This window comes from Bufo gargarizans, chromosome 3 (genome assembly GCF_014858855.1).
Source record: "Bufo gargarizans isolate SCDJY-AF-19 chromosome 3, ASM1485885v1, whole genome shotgun sequence".
NCBI classification, from domain to species: Eukaryota; Metazoa; Chordata; class Amphibia; order Anura; family Bufonidae; genus Bufo; species Bufo gargarizans.
Window position 1 is genome coordinate 55,822,911 of NC_058082.1, and position 11,832 is coordinate 55,834,742.

An 11,832-nucleotide genomic window follows, 5' to 3' on the forward strand; every position below is an offset into this window, starting at 1 on the left:
GGGCTCACCCATTTTTTCCTTAGTTTGGGATCAAGTCAGTCGGATCTATATTTGTGACTTCTAGTTTTCTGCAACACCATCCGTGACACATGTGGCTAAAAATATAAAAGTAAAACTCTCTGCAAAACATTGAATACATAGAGGATACATTTTACTAATGCCATTTTCAGTACATAAATGGATATGAAGTACTTAGCATGTATATTTCTATCAAAATCAAAATTTGTGTCCGTCTACCACTGCAAGCAGGGGCGTAACGATCACAGTTGCAGAGGGTGTGACTGAGACCTGGCCAGGCAGGAGGGGGGGCCCGCAAGTGCTTGCCTATCAATGTCAGCGAGACCCGGCGCTAGAGGTCACGGGAAGACGTGATGAGGCTGCCAGTGAGATGGGACGACCAAACGATGAGCAGAGCAGAGGTAAGTATTTTTTTTTTTTTTAGGTATGCACACGACATGCTGCGCGCCATACTGGGGGCACTCGGCACCGACCCGGCACTATGAATTGAATTTAGAAAGGGGGTACAAAAAAAAACTCTATACAGAGAGGGTGGCAGCCTGGCAGGGGCACCTGGTAGTGGCCCTATGAACTGAATTTATAAAGGGGGGCCCGCACCAGCCATATAAGAGGGGGCTACGAATAAATAAAATCTATACAAAGTGAGAAGGGTGCAGGGGCGGCCAATCATTTAATTATATACAGGGGTCAAAATAAAATATATACAGTCTGGGTGGGGGCCAAGTGAAATATATATAGTTTGGGTGGGGGGCAAATGAAATATATACCCTCTGGTGGGGGCCGAATGATATATATACAGAGTGAGGTGAGGGGGCAGGGTAATAGGGTTGCAGGTTTATGGGGGTGGGGGGCCCCAATTCATAGTTTGCCCTGGGGCCCATAGAACTCTAGTTATGCCACTGACTGCAAGGTTACTTATTATAGATGGGACCCTACTCTATAATGGCTCCTCTCATTGTGCCAACTGACCTCAAATAAATTCTGGGAAATTTCTCCAGCTATATACTGCTCTGATTAAAAATAGGCTGTGGGAAAGATGGGCTTGTTAGCAGTGCATGGCCAAAGTGGAGGCAGTCACAGCTCCAAATGCAAAAACAAAACAAAGTTAGTCAGCACAGCCTATACAATGAAGTGAATGCGCAGGTGTGTGTCACTGTGGCTGAACACACAAAAGTAATCCTATATGCAGTATATAAATTAATATGAGGTACTTAGCAAATATATTTTGATCAACATAATTTGTGCCCATCTACCATGGCAAGGTTACCTATAATGACTCCTCTCGCTCTGCCAAGTGGCCTCAAGGAGAGCAAGCTTGAGCTGTACACTGCAATGATTAAAGACAGCCTGTGAGAAAGATGGGTTTGTTAGGAGTGTATGACCAAGACGAAGGCAGCCATACTGTCACGATCCCTCCCGTGACAGAAGTTAGAAGATCTGAGAGACTTGCATCATGTGACGTTATCTGACAGCCTCTCGGTTTTCACTTTGCAGTGTTGTTGTTGGTTTAAACACACCTCTGGTTTCAGGTGTATCTTGTGGTCATTACTGCTCCTCTATTTAGTCTGGACTCACACTTCTTACCATGCGGTTGATATTCTCTGTCTGGAGTTGGAAGAGCTGATGGGTTGTCCTCATCTGAGTTCCTGCTTATCCATTTTCTATATAAGATAAGTGTACTTCTCTTGGTATTCTGTTGCTCCCATTTGCTCGTAGCTTACTATGCTTCAGGGAGACGCTGGTTCGCTCATCTAGGAAGGAACCAGAAATCTCAGACCCTGTCACCAATCCTAGGGATTTTCAGGGTTTCTAGGGCCCAGGTTTCCAGTGTATAAATATTCCAACTTCAGGGTCTATTCATACTGACAGGAGTCAGGGCTAGGATTAGGGTTTCCATAGGTGGTCACCATTTCCTTGTCCCTAGCCTTGAGGCCTAGTTCCTGGTCATTTTCCTTCTGTTGTCTTTCTGGTGTTCCTCCCCTCCCCTTACACTGTGACACATACCTCCAAATGCATTCTGCAAAAACAAAAGACAAAGTCAGCACATCCATTAAATTAAGTAAGTGCGCAATAACATATAAGTATCAGATATATCCGTCAAAAGGATTAAGGCTATGTTCACAGCTGCATTGGAGTTGTTGTTTGTAGCTTCCGTTACAGATTTAGGCAATACTAGAAGACAAAAAGGTCCCGCAGGCCGGACTTTTTTGTCTGATAAAAAAAAGTGGCATTCCAAAAGGAAACCAAAAAGACCCCATTATAGTCAATAGAGTCTGTTCGTTGTTATTTGGGTCAGTTTGGTTCCAAATCTGGCACTTCCATGATTTTAATTCTTCTGCTTTTCTAACTAAGCACAATGGAATTTACTAGCTCTGGTGTCAACCCAGCTTTATTCTTCCATTTATTTTTCGATAAAATGGAACATGGAACAATGGGGCAGAGTTATAGACTTGTCTAAAATAAAATCTTTTGCTGTTGCCCATAGCAACCAAATACAGTGCAGCTTTCCTTTTTTGAAAATCAAAATACAAAATTTAAAACTGTGCTTTAATTGGTTGTTATGGGCACCAAAACTTTTTCTTTCTTTTAGATAGCTTCAGAAATGTTCTCATGTTCACAGACTGTAGGTTCACCTTTGGAAAACCATAGCGTATACTAAATAAATGCAAACAGCGATTCACAGGACTGGACAAATACCAGGTAGCCAGTGCACTTAGACATCTGCTGCTGGCAACTAAAGGAGTACTTACCTTCCCTATAATTGCCTGCTTGTAAAAGGAGGTAAGAGCGGCATTTACATGTAGTCATCACCTCCACTGACGAGCGGAGCGATGGCTACTGCATTCACTTGTCCTCATACAGATTCAATGGGACAGATTTAGCATTCCTTCAGTCCAGAAAAAGTTTCAAAATATTAGTTTTGCAACTTTTTGCACTCCTTTGTGCAAACAATTTGCGACTTTTTGCATTTTTACACCACTCACTCCAGTTTTGCAGTATGGGTGGGAGAGTAGTCATGGTTAGCTATGTCCCCCCCAAAAGTAGCAATCTTACTCCAGTAAGAGGGTGGAGTAGGAAAACTGGAGTAGCTTTTCTAGATGAAAATGTTAGATTTAAGGACAAGATACATTTATGAAACAACATGAAACATTTAATAAATGTGGCATAAGTATGTCAACACAGACTCAAGCAAAACTGACTTCAAATATTCTCTTCATGATAAATTCCCCCCATTGTTACTGGCCAGCAGATAGCTGTTTGCACTGCATGATCTGCTGCCCAGAACTGATGATTGAGGTGTCCACACCAAAGATCATTTCACCTGATGACTGAGCATTTTGCATCTGTGGCACTTTTTCATGGCCTGATTATCTGGAACGAGTATTTGTACGTACATTTGTTCCTGATAATCAGTCTGTGCAAACTTGAATTTAAGTTTCTACATACCTCCCAACTTTTGAAAAGACGGAAGAGGGACACTACGTGCCCTAGGCCACGTCTCTAACTCCACCCAAAACATAACACTAACACAACACCTAATCCCACCCAGTCCCCTAAATGCAACCACATAGTAACTATTCCCCCTTTATGCTACCACACAGTAGTTATGCCAGCATTGTGCCCCCTTCACAGTAGTTATCACCAGATATGTGCCCAGATATGTGTAACACATACCATAAACCTGTGAGTAGAAACAGCTACATATTATATACAAGCTGCCATCTGCCCAGGTGGCTCATTAATGTTCCAAAAAGTCAGTTTAGGAGGCTTAAGCGAAACTGCACTCAAGATCAACAATTTGTATTTGAAGCGGAAGCCTTAAAACAGCAGTTTATTGACAAACATTATCCAGTCCATAGTTTGGAAAAATCACTGGCGGAAGTTAAAATAATGAAGAGGGAGGATTTTTTCACCTTGAAACAAAAACAGGAGACCGATGAAACACTGAGGATGATTCTGCCATTCCATGCACAATACAAAAACATGGAAAGAATTATTGGAAGACATTGGCACCATCTACTTAGCGACAAGGTAGTTGGCCCAATGCAGGGGCGTAGCGTGGGGGGGGCCGGAGGGGCCGTTGCCCCGGGCGCCAAATTGCAGGGGGCGCCAGGCAGCCGAAATTTCAATGAGGGCTACGGGAGCCTATGGCTCCCGTCCTCTCCGTTATGCCCCCTAGGCTTCAGGCCTAGTGGCCTGAAGCCTATAAGGCAGTAGAGCGATGCAGGACTCGGTCACGATAACCTCACTGTGACCTCCTGCGTCGGGTCTCGCGAGATGACGCGATGACGCGGCGCAGGAAGGCACAGTGAGGCGTTCGTGACCGCCTGCGGCGGGAACAAGCAGGGATGGAGATGGGTAAGTATTTTTTTTTTATGTTACCTTTCCTAATTGCAGTGCAGAGGCTCTGGGGGCAGTATGGGGGGTGGGAGAGGACTGGAGCAGAAAGGCTATGGCATTGGCATAGTAATAAGAGGGGGCCAGTACATTAATAACATAGAGGGGGACATTACATTAGCAAAGAGGGGGCCAGTACATTATTAATAAAAAGGGGGGCATTATATTAATAATAAAGAGGGGGCCAGTACATTATTAATAAAAAGGGGGGCATTATATTAATAATAAAGAGGGGGCCAGTACATTACTATTAATGACCCCCTCTTCATTATTAATGTAATGACCCCCTCTTCATTATTAATGTAATGACCCCCTCTTTATTATTAATGTAATGACCCCCTCTTTGTTATTAATGTAATGACCCCCTCTTTATTATTAATATAATGACCCCCTCTTTGTTATTAATGTAATTGCCCCCTCGTTGTTATTAATGTAATGACCCCCTCTTTATTATTAATATAATGACCCCCTCTTTATTATTAATGTAATGACCCCCTCTTTATTATTAATGTAATGGCCCCTCTTTGCTAATATAATGGCCCCCTCTTTATTATTAATGCAATGGCCCCCTCTTTTTATTAATGTAATGGCCCCCTCGTTGTTATTAATATAATGGCCCCCTCTTTATTATTAATGTAATGGCCCCTCTTTATTATTAATGTACTGGCCCCCTCTTTGTTATTAAAGAGGGGGCCAGTACATTAATAATAAAGAGGGGGCCATTATAATATACAGGGGGAATAATATTATGGGGAATGAAAGCTATCTGTCTGGCTCTAGCTCAGTATTGGGGGGCAGCAGGATGACAGTGTTGAGACACCAGGAAGGAGAGCATGATAGTAAAGTGAGGAACCTAATTTTTTTTCGGTGAAACTCTGCAGAGACGAGAAGCGGCTGAAAGAAGTTATCATGGCGGTTTTATCTCTGAATGAAGACGTCGAGGAGAGTCTACATCACAGGAGACGTCACTGGATGTAACAGGTATGGTGCGGTATTCTACTGTAATAATAATGTCCATCCACATATCTGTTTCATGGTAGGGTTGAGGGAGAAGATTGAGAATTTGGCCCATACTGCCGCATTCTGGCCCCAGACTTCAGGTCACACTGTGTGTGTTCTGAATTCTGGGGCCTCACACCCATCTACTACATTATCTGTACTCAGAGAGTTATCTCTGTGTTATCTGAGGTGTTACATAGGACTGCTAGTGATCTACTATAGTATCTGTTAAAAGTGGCGTGCCTGGGGTAGGCGCGGGGGGGGGGGGGGGCGCAATTTTTGGCTTGCCCCGGGTGCTGGCAACCCACGCTACGCCACTGGCCCAATGGTCACCAATACACCACAGATCACTTATACCAGGGCCTCTAATTTAGGTCTAAAAGTGGCACCCTCAATAAAAGACAAAAATCAAGGCATACAAAATAAACAAAACTGGTTAGCCTTCAGTGGTTTTCATAATTGTAGAATTACCACATTCCCGAAAAAACTCCAAAAGCAGTTTCAACTCAAAATATATTCAGCTTAGATATTAAAAAAGGGCTTAACATGCGATTCAACCAACATAATATATCTAATAGAATGTCCATGTCGTAAGCAATATATAGGACGGACTAAACGGACACTAAAAAAGAGAATATCAGAACATGTTGCTAATATAAAAAAAGGATATGAATTGCATTCTTTATCTAAGCACTATAGGGACTATCACAAAAGTGATCCATCTACCCTCATATATATGGCAATCGAGAGAGTTGGATATTCATGGAGAGGGGGGAACCATATCCTCCAAATGTCGAGAAAAGAATCAAAGAGGATATTCGAATTTGACTCCTTAATCCCAAAGGGTCTAAATGCTGATATGGAACTCTTTGGGTTCCTCTAAAAGGGACGTTGGCCTATCAACGAATAGGACATCTGTGTCAGGCTGTTTTTCAGCGCCCAGATCTCCCCTTCCTGGTAGGCCCGCGCCCCCATATACTCCATGCCTGTTTTTATCACATATACCACTACATGACAACAAATATACAAGATATACTCCAGCATGATACTAGCAGTCTCCAATTTTATTTTAGCATTTTTGCAAAAAAACGCATTGAAAACTCAAAGGAATCGCAAGTGCGTTTTTTCAATTTTATGATGCGTTTTTTTCATTTTATCATGTGCTTTTTAATTTTATGATGAGTTTTTCAATTTTAAGTCTTTTATAATAGGATTCACTATATGGTTTTACAAAAAAGTTTGTATTTTGATTCATATCTATATGCATTGTTCTATTGAATTAATATTAATATTGATAGAATTGCACATTTGCTTTTAATAGTTTCTCTATAGGCTCTATATATGGCACTATAGATAGTATGAACAAACCGCATATGCATTTTTCCATAAGTCTCTACACTCTATAGAGGCACTGAAGTCGAACTACCCATGAAATACTAAACTGAAATCCATATCCATGTCTTCTGACTCCCTCGCTGTCCCAACGTGCAATGCGCTAATTATGGATAATATAAAAAGATCATCTAGCCATCACTGTCTACACCACTGAGGAAGGGGTCCCTTTACCCCGAAACGTGTATGGTAAAGACAGTGAGGGATTATTAAGAAGAAGCATCTTTAAATCGCATACCCACAATTGGATTGCAAGCATCTACGGATCATCATCATTATTATTCATTTGAAAACCTCGCCTGGAAATCATAAGTCACCTGACCGCCCAGCAAACCACATGGGACGCCACACAGGTCCTGGAAGGTCAGAGCGGTGAAAGCAAACGGCACCGCTATCCAGGAGCGTGGGTAACCTCATACATAGACTTTACCGACAGGTCCTTGAAGCTCACAACAAGAGCACTGCACTTGATAATCTGGTGTACAAGCGGACCGAATATAGGAGCGGTAAAGTACCCTGAACAAAGTACAGCATTTAATCATTGCTATAATTTGTGGCTGTTAATGACTTTTCCATGAACGGTGCAATTTACAAATTCACAGGTACAAGTGCCTTTGGACTATAGTGTTTTGGGGCCACTTATTGACAAATTTGGCTAAACAGTCCCTTTCAAGGATTCTCAGTGCCATAGAGTTTTAGTTTAGGTTTTAATATAAATGCTTTTAATGTATATGTTATATGCAACATGTTGTAAATGATTTGAGAGTAATATATACATTTATCTGATATAATCCAACTTGTTTATGGTTGCTTGATATTGAGTGACGCCCAATTTAATCCAAGTTTTTCTTTCACTTTATCAGCAACAGGGAGTGCTGTGGGGCAGTGCACCTACTCATTAGTGGAACAGGGAGTGAGCCACCAATTTCTGCAATTACCCGATATGTGCCCCCTCACAGTAGTTATGACCCGATATGTGTCCCCCCAAATAACTATGTCCAGGTATGTGCCCCCGACAGTAATATGCCCAGCTGTGCCCCCTGACAGTAATATGCCCAGCTGTGCCCGAAGACAAGTCAGGGTCAGAAGCATAAGCAATGCAAATAAGCAGAGTAGAAAGAAGCAGTAACACAGCTAGTGATTCAAAGACTATCCCTGGCAATGGTGTATGGCCAGGAAAGGATTTAAATAGAGCGCCGAGTCCCTGGATCAGAACCGTGCCGAGGCTGAGGATCACACCGCTGGAGCCCGGCCATGCAGACATACGGACATGGAATGCACACAGAGTCATTTCCATTTTTTTAAAGGGTTTCTGTCATGAGAAATAACGTTATGTAGCTGACTGACATTAGCGATGTGCAGTACATAACAGTGTGCTTTATAACCCTCTGCCTGCCGCCGTTCTCTTAAAATAAAGACTAAACTGTACAGCGCAGGCGCGGGATTTACGGGACACTGAGGAGAACTCGAAAGTCAATCAGCTGGACCTGGGCATGCCAAAGGTGTGCGTAGACTGAGCCTCTAGGTACTGAAGCAACACCCTATTAGCACCTAGAAGCTCATTAGCATATTTTAAAAGTCTTTATTTTAAGAGAACGGCGGCAGGCAGGGGGTTATAAAGCCTACTGTTATGTACTGCACATCGCTAATGTCAAGTCAGCTACATAACAATATTTCTCATGACAGAAACCCTTTAAGGGCCAATTGAAGTGAATGGTTCTGTCACGACCATGGTCGCATGCAGTTGTCAGCGGTTTGTTCTTTGTTGTCAATCACAGGTGAGGGCTCTGGGTTTGTTGCCTCACGTGTGGTTGCCGTTGGCAACATATGGTTGTTGGCAGTGTAGCAGCTGGAGCTGGTGGCTAGGCGGCTCGCTGTCACGGCATAGGGTTGCCTCTGGCAACGTGTGAGTTTTAGTGTTCATTTTCTATGTTTGGTGTTAGGGAGTTTGTTCTGTGTACACTTACCTTCTCTGGTGATGAAAGGGTTAACTCCTTTACTGGTGTGTGTGTGTGGGTGTGGCTGCTTGGGCTATTTAGCTCCTGCTGGAAGCCAGAAGTCTGAGGGGTACTCCTGCCATGTTTATGCTGGAGTCATCCTACTGGTTCATTTACCATCTGTCCAGTGAAGGTCACCCTTGTGGTCATAAAAAGTTATGCATGATGTTAAGTTGATGTTGTTATCCTTTCTATGTTTATAGCAGCTATGGATGTCCTGGTTATATGTGTGTTTTGTGGTGTGCTGTTCCTTGGTGTTTGTGTGGACAGCAGTACTGCTGCATCGGTTCCAGTCAGCGAGGCTGTGGCAGGTAGGTTTGGAACTGGTGTAGTTCACCTGCCATATCCATATGTCTGTATATGTTCCCCCTTCCTTGCAGCTTTGCCAGTGAGACTCCTGTTCGTCCGTGCCGCTGTGGATTGATACTCCATGTGAGTCTGCCCCCGCAACATGCCCTACAATAAAGAAGCGTGAACACGAATGATGAGTGCGGCTTATCTCTGTATCTTGTTCTCCATTTCATTCTGTTCAAGCTCTGCACCCCGATTTCTTAAACGGTCGGATCAGGCCAGGATTGTGTTCCTTCAATTCCCAGGTGGGAGAACGGTGCCCTCAGTACCTCTTGTTATGTGCTGTGTCTAGGAGGAACAGGTTGTCTTTCCCTGCTCCTAGTCCAGGGATCCCTGAGGGCTAGTAGGGACCCGAGGTTCCGGTGTATGAGCCCCCCTACCATCTGGGTTGGCTCATGCGGTTAGGAGTCAGGGTCAGAATTAGGGATGCGATAGGAGGTGACCTGCTCCCTGATCCTGTGGTCCTGGCCTAGCAGCTACCATCCATCCTCTTACATCGCACGGCTGAGAGTTTTCCTCACTCTCAGTTGTGACAGGTTCTGTGTATGGCCCTTATGTGTATAAGGATCTCCCGACTCTTTCCCAACAGCAGGTGTCAGGGGAAAGTAGGGCCGAGCTTGTTTGTATTTTAACATGCATGATCCTTTTGTTCTCACAAGGATAAGCTACCACCAGAGGTGCCTGGCTGTGACTTCTGGCTCATTTACAGGGACACATTATCAGGACAGTTATTGGGAACAAGCATTCGTACAAATGCTGATTTCCAGTAAAAGGCCAATATAAATAGAACACTACCTACTCAACAAACAAGCAAAACACTTGTCTGTTCGGCGATCTGTAGCGTAATCATTGTTTGTCAGCAGCACATTGGGAGCAATTTATCACGTCATGCACTCCAGAATTCTGGCTTCAAAAACTTGCATAATCAGGGCTTTGCAACTTTTTGAAATCACTTGCAAAAATTTTTTTCTACATTACTCACCCCAACGGCCTTCTCACTGTTTACCGCAGGCGCAGTGACGTCATGACTAGTATCACTGGCCTGGGCGCAGCTAAGCTCCATTAACCGCCTCCGGACCGCCTACAGCAGGATCGCGTTCCAGAGGCGGCTCACTCAGGCACAGTCACGCATCGGCGTGTCATCTCACGAGACGCAAGATTTCCTGTGAACGCGCGCACACAGGAACTGCAGGTAAGCGAGTGGATCTACAGCCTGCCAGCGGCGATCATTCGCTGGCAGGCTGTAGATGCAATTTTTTTAACCCCTAACAGGTATATTAGACACTGTTTTGATAACAGCGTCTAATATACCCGCTACCTGGTCCTCTGGTGGTCCCTTTTGCTTGGATCAACCACCAGAGGACACAGGCAGCTCAGTAATAAGTAGCACCAAGCACCACACTACATTACACCCCCCGTCACTTATTAACCCCTTATTAACACCTGATCACACCCTGTAAGGCTCCATTCAGATGTCCGTATGTGTTTTACGGATCCACGGATCCATGGATCGGATCCACAAAACACATACGGACGTCTGAATGGAGCCTTACAGGGGGGTGATCAATGACAGGGGGGTGATCACCCCATATAGACTCCCTGATCACCCCCTGTCATTGATCACCCTCCTGTCATTGATCACCCCCCTGTAAGGCTCCATTAAGACGTCCGTATGTGTTTTACGGATCCATGGACACCGCGGATCCGCAAAACACATACGGACGTCTGAATGGAGCCTTACAGGGGGTGATCAATGACAGGGTCCCCATTTAGACTCCCTGATCACCCCCCTGTCATTGATCACCCCCCTGTAAGGCTCCATTCAGACATTTTTTTGGCATAAGTTAGCGGAAATTGATTTATTTTATTATTTTATTTTTTTCTTACAAAGTCTCATATTCCACTAACTTGTGACAAAAAATAAAATCTCACATGAACTCACCATACCCCTCACGGAATCCAAATGCGTAAAATTTTTTAGACATTTATATTCCAGACTTCTCACGCTTTAGGGCCCCTAAAATGCCAGGGCAGTATAAATACCCCACGTGACCCCATTTCGGAAAGAAGACACCCCAAGGTATTCGCTGAGGGGCATATTGAGTCCATGAAAGATTGAACTTTTTGTCCAAAGTTAGTGGAAAGAGAGACTTTGTGAGAAAAAACAAAAAAAATCAATTTCCGCTAACTTGTGCCAAAAAAGAAAATCTTCTAAGAACTCGCCATGCCCCTCATTGAATACCTTGGGGTGTCTTCTTTCCAAAATGGGGTCACATGTGGGGTATGTTTACTGCCCTGGCATTTTAGGGGCCCTAAAGAGTGAGAAGAAGTCTGGGATCCAAATGTCTAAAAATGCCCTCCTAAAAGGAATTTGGGCCCCTTTGCGCATCTAGGCTGCAAAAAAGTGTCACACATGTGGTATCGCCGTACTCAGGAGAAGTAGAGCAATGTGTTTTGGAGTGTCTTTTTACATATACCCATGCTGAGTGAGAGAAATATCTTTCTATAATGACAACTTTGTATAAAAAAAATGGGAAAAGTTGACTTTTAGAGAGATATTTCTCTCACCCAGCAAGGGTATATGTAAAAATACACCCCAAAACTCACTTCCCTACTTCTTCCGAGTACGGCGATACCAGATGTGTGACACTTTTTTGCAGCCTAGGTGGGCAAAGGG